This window comes from Pleurodeles waltl, unplaced genomic scaffold (assembly GCF_031143425.1).
Source record: "Pleurodeles waltl isolate 20211129_DDA unplaced genomic scaffold, aPleWal1.hap1.20221129 scaffold_39, whole genome shotgun sequence".
In the NCBI taxonomy this organism is placed as follows: domain Eukaryota; kingdom Metazoa; phylum Chordata; class Amphibia; order Caudata; family Salamandridae; genus Pleurodeles; species Pleurodeles waltl.
This window is the reverse complement of record NW_027150097.1, coordinates 1-13,608: the sequence shown is the minus strand read 5'-3', so window position 1 is coordinate 13,608 and position 13,608 is coordinate 1. Positions and strand designations below refer to the sequence as shown.

Here is a 13,608-nt window from a genome sequence, read left to right as displayed (position 1 = left end):
ACTGTGAACTCATCATACAGCTCAGTATATGTGAGGTGTCTCCCAAGGTCACACTGCATTCTGTACACTGAGAGTTATATTGTTCTTCTCAGTAGTACACAATCAATTGGGGTAACAGACACCTCACTTCTGACAAAAGAGAAGGAATCACCAGAAGTCATCATTTCTGCCACAACCTGTCAGGTCTCATTATTTACAACCTTAGAACTTCTACACATACACAGAGCCCAGGACACGGAGGACAGCAGCAGTCCCTGCATTCACTATTACTAACCCCTCCCCTTGAGCCAGACAAAGCCACGCCCCTCCCGTAGGACACTCCTGGGTTTCCTCACCAGACTGATGGCCCCACAGACCCCTCTCCAGTTATCTTCCAGCTGCTTCCTTGACGACACTCCCCTGCACCTGTCACAGGCTCCAGGCTGCCCTCCTGGGGCTCGAGTTATACTCCTTCTCTATCTACTAACAGCACCGACTCCAGTCCTGACACTGGATTGGTTCACACAGAGAAGAAACAGCTCAGAAGTAGTCTGGGTTGTTCCCAGGTACCTGCATCTTCACAGAGTGACCGCCAGGGGGCAGCACAGCCAAAGCACTCACAGCCCACAAGGCTACGAATCATCAATTGGATGTCAGCAGCCTTGTCAGAGGCGCAGAGACTAGTAATTCCACAATATTTTGGGACAGCAGAGGAAGAAGCAAGTGCTGAGCTGAAGTGGTCACTGCTGTTTTGTCACAACACCAGACATATGTTCTTAAAAGCATGTAAGCGCACATTCTTAGACATTCTCGGTCGTCTTCTCCCTTTCCGACATTATACCAATTGTATACACCCGAATGGAGAAAAGTTAAAATATAAGGTACTAGGAATATGCGCCAAAGGTAGGCAAATTAAACATTTCAAGTACAAATATTACCATATTTATTGATGTAAAATGTAAACAAGTTAGACTGAAAATATGTGTGTGTGTTTACAAAGGATGTCTAAAGTGTATGCTGTGAGGTCAGGTTGCAGTTCACTACTTGCACTTGTGCCTTTCACAAGTGTGAGTACCCAGTTACACTAATGTCTGCTCTGACTTGTTATTCTGAGAGTCATGTGCTAAAGGGGGGCTTCCACCCTAGTTGGAGGGACCAGAGTACGAATGCCCAAGGGCACAGGAAGTACACAGTCCTCATTGATACAACTGTGGCCCAGTAACTTCTGACTGCCCTTTGACCCCACAGACTGGCACATATATGTCATCAGACTATAGCACCGTGGTACATATGCACATATGTGCATGTACATGTCAGCCAGTTTTTTATTCATTTATGTGCTAATACTGTTCAGCATCAGGATGTGATGTCGAAGGAGACTGGTGGAGAGCGCCGAAGTCTCTGGTATTTCAAGACAAAACTAGAGACCTTTTCACACTCATATACTGCTCCAGGCAGATCTTCCACTGCAAATGCAAGTTATATGAGTCCAGCTGAAAACTGTTTATTTTTGGGTACTTGCTTTAGTCAAAGGTTACCATTTAAAACTCACAAAAAAAAGCAAAGGGCAATTTCATACATTAACTCTTTGGTAAAGTCGTTCTTTCACACCGTACATTTCCATAAGTTTCTCTCTCCTTGTAAGTTATCCGGTGTGAAGGCCAAGTGGAGTCAGGTCCACACTGTGCATCTTACAGTTGTGTAGCCAGAGTAGAGAGGTGTCCACACAGACACAGGACGTAGACAACACCTGTGTGTACCATCACGTGCCCCCAGCAACGCCTATAGAATAATGTATAGATGCCCCCAAACCGCAGAAACCACGAGGGGAATGAAAAGAGGAAGAGACGGGTTATGTCAGAGCTACAAATGGTTTCCTGCTCAAGACCTGCAATAAATTAAAACAAAAGTATTATTACAAACATTCCAGGTCCTAACGATATTGGAACTCAGATTGCTGGATTCAGAGTCCAGAGTGCTAATCATTACATGATGGAACCAACGTCCACGATCCTCAACCCTAGGAGTCCTGAAGCAGTGTCAGTCGCCACCTACTGTCTATCGCTTGAATTCGTTCACACTGTAAATCAAACATGACAAATCCAACAGCACAACTAAAATGTGTATTTCACAAGTAATAACATAAAAACAGAAATATACTTTTGCTGATGCAGAAACAAAGAAAACGTCTTGTATGATGCTTCGAAATCTCCATTTAGCATGGCCCCTTAACTAACCACCAAGAGTCTTTGCACGGCTGGGAACCTTTGTAAAAGAGTCAGTGGGTCACTGTGAATGCAGCAGATCTTCACCCCTGTATTTCTTACAAAGAAGCAGAGTTTTATTCCAGGTACAGGAGGCATCTCTGGTGTCTGATACTACCGGTAGTGTTCAGCCTACCCTCTCTGAGAGAGCAGCAGTGAGGGTACAAAGCACACTGGTTGCAAAATGTGGACACTGCAAACAACAGCTGCAATATCACAGATGATATAAAACACATAAAGTACTCAAGTCTTATACTAGATACAACACAGCAGGGAAATCATGTCATAAAACAAATGATGAACCCACAGTATGGACGGGGCAGGTAATAAAATGCAAATTTCCCATGGTGGGACCACAGTCAATTGCTGCCTTCTTCTCTGTGCCCCGGTCTCTTTATATAATCTGTACTTTTTGTTGTGCAATAAAAGAAAAACAAGGAATAAACCTTCATAGTATTAATGTACAGGTCAAGGGCTGGGGGGAGAGGGCAGTAGATTTGGGGGTTGGTGTAAACCTCTGACGGCATTAGATGGAAGCAGAAGACAAAGCAAGTGACATTTATTAAGACTTTAGGTGCATTTAGGTTTATAGAAAAAAAATGAGAAACTTTAAAATGTCTGAGTAGTGAAAAAATAAATGGAGTTCCCATACCGGGAGTCGAACCCGGGCCACCTGGGTGAAAACCAGGAATCCTAACCACTAGACCATATGAGAACTGTGAACTCATCATACAGCTCAGTATATGTGAGGTGTCTCCCAAGGTCACACTGCATTCCGTACACTGAGAGTTATATTGTTCTTCTCAGTAGTACACAATCAATTGGGGTAACAGACACCTCACTTCTGACAAAAGAGAAGGAATCACCAGAAGTCATCATTTCTGCCACAACCTGTCAGGTCTCATTATTTACAACCTTAGAACTTCTACACATACACAGAGCCCAGGACACGGAGGACAGCAGCAGTCCCTGCATTCACTATTACTAACCCCTCCCCTTGAGCCAGACAAAGCCACGCCCCTCCCGTAGGACACTCCTGGGTTTCCTCACCAGACTGATGGCCCCACAGACCCCTCTCCAGTTATCTTCCAGCTGCTTCCTTGACGACACTCCCCTGCACCTGTCACAGGCTCCAGGCTGCCCTCCTGGGGCTCGAGTTATACTCCTTCTCTATCTACTAACAGCACCGACTCCAGTCCTGACACTGGATTGGTTCACACAGAGAAGAAACAGCTCAGAAGTAGTCTGGGTTGTTCCCAGGTACCTGCATCTTCACAGAGTGACCGCCAGGGGGCAGCACAGCCAAAGCACTCACAGCCCACAAGGCTACGAATCATCAATTGGATGTCAGCAGCCTTGTCAGAGGCGCAGAGACTAGTAATTCCACAATATTTTGGGACAGCAGACGAAGAAGCAAGTGCTGAGCTGAAGTGGTCACTGCTGTTTTGTCACAACACCAGACATATGTTCTTAAAAGCATGTAAGCGCACATTCTTAGGCAATCTCGGTCGTCTTCTCCCTTTCCGACATTATACCAATTGTATACACCCGAATGGAGAAAAGTTAAAATATAAGGTACTAGGAATATGCGCCAAAGGTAGGCAAATTAAACATTTCAAGTACAAATATTACCATATTTATTGATGTAAAATGTAAACAAGTTAGACTGAAAATATGTGTGTGTGTTTACAAAGGATGTCTAAAGTGTATGCTGTGAGGTCAGGTTGCAGTTCACTACTTGCACTTGTGCCTTTCACAAGTGTGAGTACCCAGTTACACTAATGTCTGCTCTGACTTGTTATTCTGAGAGTCATGTGCTAAAGGGGGGCTTCCACCCTAGTTTGAGGGACCAGAGTACGAATGCCCAAGGGCACAGGAAGTACACAGTCCTCATTGATACAACTGTGGCCCAGTAACTTCTGACTGCCCTTTGACCCCACAGACTGGCACATATATGTCATCAGACTATAGCACCGTGGTACATATGCACATATGTGCATGTACATGTCAGCCAGTTTTTTATTCATTTATGTGCTAATACTGTTCAGCATCAGGATGTGATGTCGAAGGAGACTGGTGGAGAGCGCCGAAGTCTCTGGTATTTCAAGACAAAACTAGAGACCTTTTCACACTCATATACTGCTCCAGGCAGATCTTCCACTGCAAATGCAAGTTATATGAGTCCAGCTGAAAACTGTTTATTTTTGGGTACTTGCTTTAGTGAAAGGTTACCATTTGCAACTCACAAAAAAAAGCAAAGGGCAATTTCATACATTAACTCTTTGGTAAAGTCGTTCTTTCACACCGTACATTTCCATAAGTTTCTCTCTCCTTGTAAGTTATCCGGTGTGAAGGCCAAGTGGAGTCAGGTCCACACTGTGCATCTTACAGTTGTGTAGCCAGAGTAGAGAGGTGTCCACACAGACACAGGACGTAGACAACACCTGTGTGTACCATCACGTGCCCCCAGCAACGCCTATAGAATAATGTATAGATGCCCCCAAACCGCAGAAACCACGAGGGGAATGAAAAGAGGAAGAGACGGGTTATGTCAGAGATACAAATGGTTTCCTGCTCAAGACCTGCAATAAATTAAAACAAAAGTATTATTACAAACATTCCAGGTCCTAACGATATTGGAACTCAGATTGCTGGATTCAGAGTCCAGAGTGCTAATCATTACATGATGGAACCAACGTCCACGATCCTCAACCCTAGGAGTCCTGAAGCAGTGTCAGTCGCCACCTACTGTCTATCGCTTGAATTCGTTCACACTGTAAATCAAACATGACAAATCCAACAGCACAACTAAAATGTGTATTTCACAAGTAATAACATAAAAACAGAAATATACTTTTGCTGATGCAGAAACAAAGAAAACGTCTTGTATGATGCTTCGAAATCTCCATTTAGCATGGCCCCTTAACTAACCACCAAGAGTCTTTGCACGGCTGGGAACCTTTGTAAAAGAGTCAGTGGGTCACTGTGAATGCAGCAGATCTTCACCCCTGTATTTCTTACAAAGAAGCAGAGTTTTATTCCAGGTACAGGAGGCATCTCTGGTGTCTGATACTACCGGTAGTGTTCAGCCTACCCTCTCTGAGAGAGCAGCAGTGAGGGTACAAAGCACACTGGTTGCAAAATGTGGACACTGCAAACAACAGCTGCAATATCACAGATGATATAAAACACATAAAGTACTCAAGTCTTATACTAGATACAACACAGCAGGGAAATCATGTCATAAAACAAATGATGAACCCACAGTATGGACGGGGCAGGTAATAAAATGCAAATTTCCCATGGTGGGACCACAGTCAATTGCTGCCTTCTTCTCTGTGCCCCGGTCTCTTTATATAATCTGTACTTTTTGTTGTGCAATAAAAGAAAAACAAGGAATAAACCTTCATAGTATTAATGTACAGGTCAAGGGCTGGGGGGAGAGGGCAGTAGATTTGGGGGTTGGTGTAAACCTCTGACGGCATTAGATGGAAGCAGAAGACAAAGCAAGTGACATTTATTAAGACTTTAGGTGCATTTAGGTTTATAGAAAAAAAATGAGAAACTTTAAAATGTCTGAGTAGTGAAAAAATAAATGGAGTTCCCATACCGGGAGTCGAACCCGGGCCACCTGGGTGAAAACCAGGAATCCTAACCGCTAGACCATATGAGAACTGTGAACACATCATACAGCTCAGTATATGTGAGGTGTCTCCCAAGGTCACACTGCATTCCGTACACTGAGAGTTATATTGTTCTTCTCAGTAGTACACAATCAATTGGGGTAACAGACACCTCACTTCTGACAAAAGAGAAGGAATCACCAGAAGTCATCATTTCTGCCACAACCTGTCAGGTCTCATTATTTACAACCTTAGAACTTCTACACATACACAGAGCCCAGGACACGGAGGACAGCAGCAGTCCCTGCATTCACTATTACTAACCCCTCCCCTTGAGCCAGACAAAGCCACGCCCCTCCCGTAGGACACTCCTGGGTTTCCTCACCAGACTGATGGCCCCACAGACCCCTCTCCAGTTATCTTCCAGCTGCTTCCTTGACGACACTCCCCTGCACCTGTCACAGGCTCCAGGCTGCCCTCCTGGGGCTCGAGTTATACTCCTTCTCTATCTACTAACAGCACCGACTCCAGTCCTGACACTGGTTTGGTTCACACAGAGAAGAAACAGCTCAGAAGTAGTCTGGGTTGTTCCCAGGTACCTGCATCTTCACAGAGTGACCGCCAGGGGGCAGCACAGCCAAAGCACTCACAGCCCACAAGGCTACGAATCATCAATTGGATGTCAGCAGCCTTGTCAGAGGCGCAGAGACTAGTAATTCCACAATATTTTGGGACAGCAGACGAAGAAGCAAGTGCTGAGCTGAAGTGGTCACTGCTGTTTTGTCACAACACCAGACATATGTTCTTAAAAGCATGTAAGCGCACATTCTTAGGCATTCTCGGTCGTCTTCTCCCTTTCTGACATTATACCAATTGTATACACCCGAATGGAGAAAAGTTAAAATATAAGGTACTAGGAATATGCGCCAAAGGTAGGCAAATTAAACATTTCAAGTACAAATATTACCATATTTATTGATGTAAAATGTAAACAAGTTAGACTGAAAATATTTGTGTGTGTTTACAAAGGATGTCTAAAGTGTATGCTGTGAGGTCAGGTTGCAGTTCACTACTTGCACTTGTGCCTTTCACAAGTGTGAGTACCCAGTTACACTAATGTCTGCTCTGACTTGTTATTCTGAGAGTCATGTGCTAAAGGGGGGCTTCCACCCTAGTTTGAGGGACCAGAGTACGAATGCCCCAGGGCACAGGAAGTACACAGTCCTCATTGATACAACTGTGGCCCAGTAACTTCTGACTGCCCTTTGACCCCACAGACTGGCACATATATGTCATCAGACTATAGCACCGTGGTGCATATGCACATATGTGCATGTACACGTCAGCCAGTTTTTTATTCATTTATGTGCTAATACTGTTCAGCATCAGGATGTGATGTCGAAGGAGACTGGTGGAGAGCGCCGAAGTCTCTGGTATTTCAAGACAAAACTAGAGACCTTTTCACACTCATATACTGCTCCAGGCAGATCTTCCACTGCAAATGCAAGTTATATGAGTCCAGCTGAAAACTGTTTATTTTTGGGTACTTGCTTTAGTCAAAGGTTACCATTTGCAACTCACAAAAAAAAGCAAAGGGCAATTTCATACATTAACTCTTTGGTAAAGTCGTTCTTTCACACCGTACATTTCCATAAGTTTCTCTCTCCTTGTAAGTTATCCGGTGTGAAGGCCAAGTGGAGTCAGGTCCACACTGTGCATCTTACAGTTGTGTAGCCAGAGTAGAGAGGTGTCCACACAGACACAGGACGTAGACAACACCTGTGTGTAGCATCACGTGCCCCCAGCAACGCCTATAGAATAATGTATAGATGCCCCTAAACCGCAGAAACCACGAGGGGAATGAAAAGAGGAAGAGACAGGTTATGTCAGAGATACAAATGGTTTCCTGCTCAAGACCTGCAATAAATTAAAACAAAAGTATTATTACAAACATTCCAGGTCCTAACGATATTGGAACTCAGATTGCTGGATTCAGAGTCCAGAGTGCTAATCATTATATGATGGAACCAAAGTCCACGATCCTCAACCCTAGGAGTCCTGAAGCAGTGTCAGTCGCCACCTACTGTCTATCGCTTGAATTCGTTCACACTGTAAATCAAACATGACAAATCCAACAGCACAACTAAAATGTGTATTTCACAAGTAATAACATAAAAACAGAAATAAACTTTTGCTGATGCAGAAACAAAGAAAACGTCTTGTCTGATGCTTCGAAATCTCCATTTAGCATGGCCCCTTAACTAACCACCAAGAGTCTTTGCACGGCTGGGAACCTTTGTAAAAGAGTCAGTGGGTCACTGTGAATGCAGCAGATCTTCACCCCTGTATTTCTTACAAAGAAGCAGAGTTTTATTCCAGGTACAGGAGGCATCTCTGGTGTCTGATACTACCGGTAGTGTTCAGCCTACCCTCTCTGAGAGAGCAGCAGTGAGGGTACAAAGCACACTGGTTGCAAAATGTGGACACTGCAAACAACAGCTGCAATATCACAGATGATATAAAACACATAAAGTACTCAAGTCTTATACTAGATACAACACAGCAGGGAAATCATGTCATAAAACAAATGATGAACCCACAGTATGGACGGGGCAGGTAATAAAATGCAAATTTCCCATGGTGGGACCACAGTCAATTGCTGCCTTCTTCTCTGTGCCCCGGTCTCTTTATATAATCTGTACTTTTTGTTGTGCAATAAAAGAAAAACAAGGAATAAACCTTCATAGTATTAATGTACAAGTCAAGGGCTGGGGAGAGAGGGCAGTAGATTTGGGGGTTGGTGTAAACCTCTGACGGCATTAGATGGAAGCAGAAGACAAAGCAAGTGACATTTATTAAGACTTTAGGTGCATTTAGGTTTATAGAAAAAAACTGAGAAACTTTAAAATGTCTGAGTAGTGAAAAAATAAATGGAGTTCCCATAGCGGGAGTCGAACCCGGACCACCTGGGTGAAAACCAGGAATCCTAACCACTAGACCATATGGGAACTGTGAACTCATCATACAGCTCAGTATATGTGAGGTGTCTCCCAAGGTCACATTGCATTCCGTACACTGAGAGTTATATTGTTCTTCTCAGTAGTACACAATCAATTGGGGTAACAGACACCTCACTTCTGACAAAAGAGAAGGAATCACCAGAAGTCATCATTTCTGCCACAACCTGTCAGGTCTCATTATTTACAACCTTAGAACTTCTACATATACACAGAGCCCAGGACACGGAGGACAGCAGCAGTCCCTGCATTCACTATTACTAACCCCTCCCCTTGAGTCAGACAAAGCCACGCCCCTCCCGTAGGACACTCCTGGGTTTCCTCACCAGACTGATGGCCCCACAGACCCCCCTCCAGTTATCTTCCAGCTGCTTCCTTGACGACACTCCCCTGCACCTGTCACAGGCTCCAGGCTGCCCTCCTGGGGCTCGAGTTATACTCCTTCTCTATCTACTAACAGCACCGACTCCAGTCCTGACACTGGATTGGTTCACACAGAGAAGAAACAGCTCAGAAGTAGTCTGGGTTGTTCCCAGGTACCTGCATCTTCACAGAGTGACCGCCAGGGGGCAGCACAGCCAAAGCACTCACAGCCCACAAGGCTACGAATCATCAATTGGATGTCAGCAGCCTTGTCAGAGGCGCAGAGACTAGTAATTCCACAATATTTTGGGACAGCAGACGAAGAAGCAAGTGCTGAGCTGAAGTGGTCACTGCTGTTTTGTCACAACACCAGACATATGTTCTTAAAAGCATGTAAGCGCACATTCTTAGGCATTCTCGGTCGTCTTCTCCCTTTCTGACATTATACCAATTGTATACACCCGAATGGAGAAAAGTTAAAATATAAGGTACTAGGAATATGCGCCAAAGGTAGGCAAATTAAACATTTCAAGTACAAATATTACCATATTTATTGATGTAAAATGTAAACAAGTTAGACTGAAAATATTTGTGTGTGTTTACAAAGGATGTCTAAAGTGTATGCTGTGAGGTCAGGTTGCAGTTCACTACTTGCACTTGTGCCTTTCACAAGTGTGAGTACCCAGTTACACTAATGTCTGCTCTGACTTGTTATTCTGAGAGTCATGTGCTAAAGGGGGGCTTCCACCCTAGTTTGAGGGACCAGAGTACGAATGCCCCAGGGCACAGGAAGTACACAGTCCTCATTGATACAACTGTGGCCCAGTAACTTCTGACTGCCCTTTGACCCCACAGACTGGCACATATATGTCATCAGACTATAGCTCCGTGGTGCATATGCACATATGTGCATGTACACGTCAGCCAGTTTTTTATTCATTTATGTGCTAATACTGTTCAGCATCAGGATGTGATGTCGAAGGAGACTGGTGGAGAGCGCCGAAGTCTCTGGTATTTCAAGACAAAACTAGAGACCTTTTCACACTCATATACTGCTCCAGGCAGATCTTCCACTGCAAATGCAAGTTATATGAGTCCAGCTGAAAACTGTTTATTTTTGGGTACTTGCTTTAGTCAAAGGTTACCATTTGCAACTCACAAAAAAAAGCAAAGGGCAATTTCATACATTAACTCTTTGGTAAAGTCGTTCTTTCACACCGTACATTTCCATAAGTTTCTCTCTCCTTGTAAGTTATCCGGTGTGAAGGCCAATTGGAGTCAGGTCCACACTGTGCATCTTACAGTTGTGTAGCCAGAGTAGAGAGGTGTCCACACAGACACAGGACGTAGACAACACCTGTGTGTAGCATCACGTGCCCCCAGCAACGCCTATAGAATAATGTATAGATGCCCCTAAACCGCAGAAACCACGAGGGGAATGAAAAGAGGAAGAGACAGGTTATGTCAGAGATACAAATGGTTTCCTGCTCAAGACCTGCAATAAATTAAAACAAAAGTATTATTACAAACATTCCAGGTCCTAACGATATTGGAACTCAGATTGCTGGATTCAGAGTCCAGAGTGCTAATCATTATATGATGGAACCAAAGTCCACGATCCTCAACCCTAGGAGTCCTGAAGCAGTGTCAGTCGCCACCTACTGTCTATCGCTTGAATTCGTTCACACTGTAAATCAAACATGACAAATCCAACAGCACAACTAAAATGTGTATTTCACAAGTAATAACATAAAAACAGAAATATACTTTTGCTGATGCAGAAACAAAGAAAACGTCTTGTCTGATGCTTCGAAATCTCCATTTAGCATGGCCCCTTAACTAACCACCAAGAGTCTTTGCACGGCTGGGAACCTTTGTAAAAGAGTCAGTGGGTCACTGTGAATGCAGCAGATCTTCACCCCTGTATTTCTTACAAAGAAGCAGAGTTTTATTCCAGGTACAGGAGGCATCTCTGGTGTCTGATACTACCGGTAGTGTTCAGCCTACCCTCTCTGAGAGAGCAGCAGTGAGGGTACAAAGCACACTGGTTGCAAAATGTGGACACTGCAAACAACAGCTGCAATATCACAGATGATATAAAACACATAAAGTACTCAAGTCTTATACTAGATACAACACAGCAGGGAAATCATGTCATAAAACAAATGATGAACCCACAGTATGGACGGGGCAGGTAATAAAATGCAAATTTCCCATGGTGGGACCACAGTCAATTGCTGCCTTCTTCTCTGTGCCCCGGTCTCTTTATATAATCTGTACTTTTTGTTGTGCAATAAAAGAAAAACAAGGAATAAACCTTCATAGTATTAATGTACAAGTCAAGGGCTGGGGAGAGAGGGCAGTAGATTTGGGGGTTGGTGTAAACCTCTGACGGCATTAGATGGAAGCAGAAGACAAAGCAAGTGACATTTATTAAGACTTTAGGTGCATTTAGGTTTATAGAAAAAAACTGAGAAACTTTAAAATGTCTGAGTAGTGAAAAAATAAATGGAGTTCCCATAGCGGGAGTCGAACCCGGACCACCTGGGTGAAAACCAGGAATCCTAACCACTAGACCATATGGGAACTGTGAACTCATCATACAGCTCAGTATATGTGAGGTGTCTCCCAAGGTCACACTGCATTCCGTACACTGAGAGTTATATTGTTCTTCTCAGTAGTACACAATCAATTGGGGTAACAGACACCTCACTTCTGACAAAAGAGAAGGAATCACCAGAAGTCATCATTTCTGCCACAACCTGTCAGGTCTCATTATTTACAACCTTAGAACTTCTACATATACACAGAGCCCAGGACACGGAGGACAGCAGCAGTCCCTGCATTCACTATTACTAACCCCTCCCCTTGAGTCAGACAAAGCCACGCCCCTCCCGTAGGACACTCCTGGGTTTCCTCACCAGACTGATGGCCCCACAGAGCCCTCTCCAGTTATCTTCCAGCTGCTTCCTTGACGACACTCCCCTGCACCTGTCACAGGCTCCAGGCTGCCCTCCTGTGGCTCGAGTTATACTCCTTCTCTATCTACTAACAGCACCGACTCCAGTCCTGACACTGGATTGGTTCACACAGAGAAGAAACAGCTCAGAAGTAGTCTGGGTTGTTCCCAGGTACCTGCATCTTCACAGAGTGACCGCTAGGGGGCAGCACAGCCAAAGCACTCACAGCCCACAAGGCTACGAATCATCAATTGGATGTCAGCAGCCTTGTCAGAGGCGCAGAGACTAGTAATTCCACAATATTTTGGGACAACAGAGGAAGAAGCAAGTGCTGAGCTGAAGTGGTCACTGCTGTTTTGTCACAACACCAGACATATGTTCTTAAAAGCATGTAAGCGCACATTCTTAGGCATTCTCGGTCGTCTTCTCCCTTTCTGACATTATACCAATTGAATACACCCGAATGGAGAAAAGTTAAAATATAAGGTACTAGGAATATGCGCCAAAGGTAGGCAAATTAAACATTTCACGTACAAATATTACCATATTTATTGATGTAAAATGTAAACAAGTTAGACTGAAAATATTTGTGTGTGTTTACAAAGGATGTCTAAAGTGTATGCTGTGAGGTCAGGTTGCAGTTCACTACTTGCACTTGTGCCTTTCACAAGTGTGAGTACCCAGTTACACTAATGTCTGCTCTGACTTGTTATTCTGAGAGTCATGTGCTAAAGGGGGGCTTCCACCCTAGTTTGAGGGACCAGAGTACGAATGCCCCAGGGCACAGGAAGTACACAGTCCTCATTGATACAACTGTGGCCCAGTAACTTCTGACTGCCCTTTGACCCCACAGACTGGCACATATATGTCATCAGACTATAGCACCGTGGTGCATATGCACATATGTGCATGTACACGTCAGCCAGTTTTTTATTCATTTATGTGCTAATACTGTTCAGCATCAGGATGTGATGTCGAAGGAGACTGGTGGAGAGCGCCGAAGTCTCTGGTATTTCAAGACAAAACTAGAGACCTTTTCACACTCATATACTGCTCCAGGCAGATCTTCCACTGCAAATGCAAGTTATATGAGTCCAGCTGAAAACTGTTTATTTTTGGGTACTTGCTTTAGTCAAAGGTTACCATTTGCAACTCACAAAAAAAAGCAAAGGGCAATTTCATACATTAACTCTTTGGTAAAGTCGTTCTTTCACACCGTACATTTCCATAAGTTTCTCTCTCCTTGTAAGTTATCCGGTGTGAAGGCCAAGTGGAGTCAGGTCCACACTGTGCATCTTACAGTTGTGTAGCCAGAGTAGAGAGGTGTCCACACAGACACAGGACGTAGACAACACCTGTGTGTAGCATCACGTGCCCCCAGCAACGCCTACAGAATAATGTA

General features: G+C 44.2%; 4 non-coding genes across 4 annotated transcripts; all 4 read right to left on the bottom strand.

The window, feature by feature from the left end:
* Window positions 1-2,886: 2,886 nt before the first annotated feature.
* TRNAE-UUC (transfer RNA glutamic acid (anticodon UUC)) lies at window positions 2,887-2,958 on the bottom strand. The gene has a single exon. It is a non-coding gene; the product is annotated as a tRNA-Glu (tRNA).
* Window positions 2,959-5,844: 2,886 nt separating this feature from the next.
* TRNAE-UUC (transfer RNA glutamic acid (anticodon UUC)) lies at window positions 5,845-5,916 on the bottom strand. The gene has a single exon. It is a non-coding gene; the product is annotated as a tRNA-Glu (tRNA).
* A 2,886-nt stretch (window positions 5,917-8,802) lies between these two features.
* TRNAE-UUC (transfer RNA glutamic acid (anticodon UUC)) lies at window positions 8,803-8,874 on the bottom strand. Its single transcript has one exon. It is a non-coding gene; the product is annotated as a tRNA-Glu (tRNA).
* A 2,886-nt stretch (window positions 8,875-11,760) lies between these two features.
* TRNAE-UUC (transfer RNA glutamic acid (anticodon UUC)) lies at window positions 11,761-11,832 on the bottom strand. The gene has a single exon. It is a non-coding gene; the product is annotated as a tRNA-Glu (tRNA).
* Window positions 11,833-13,608: the final 1,776 nt, after the last annotated feature.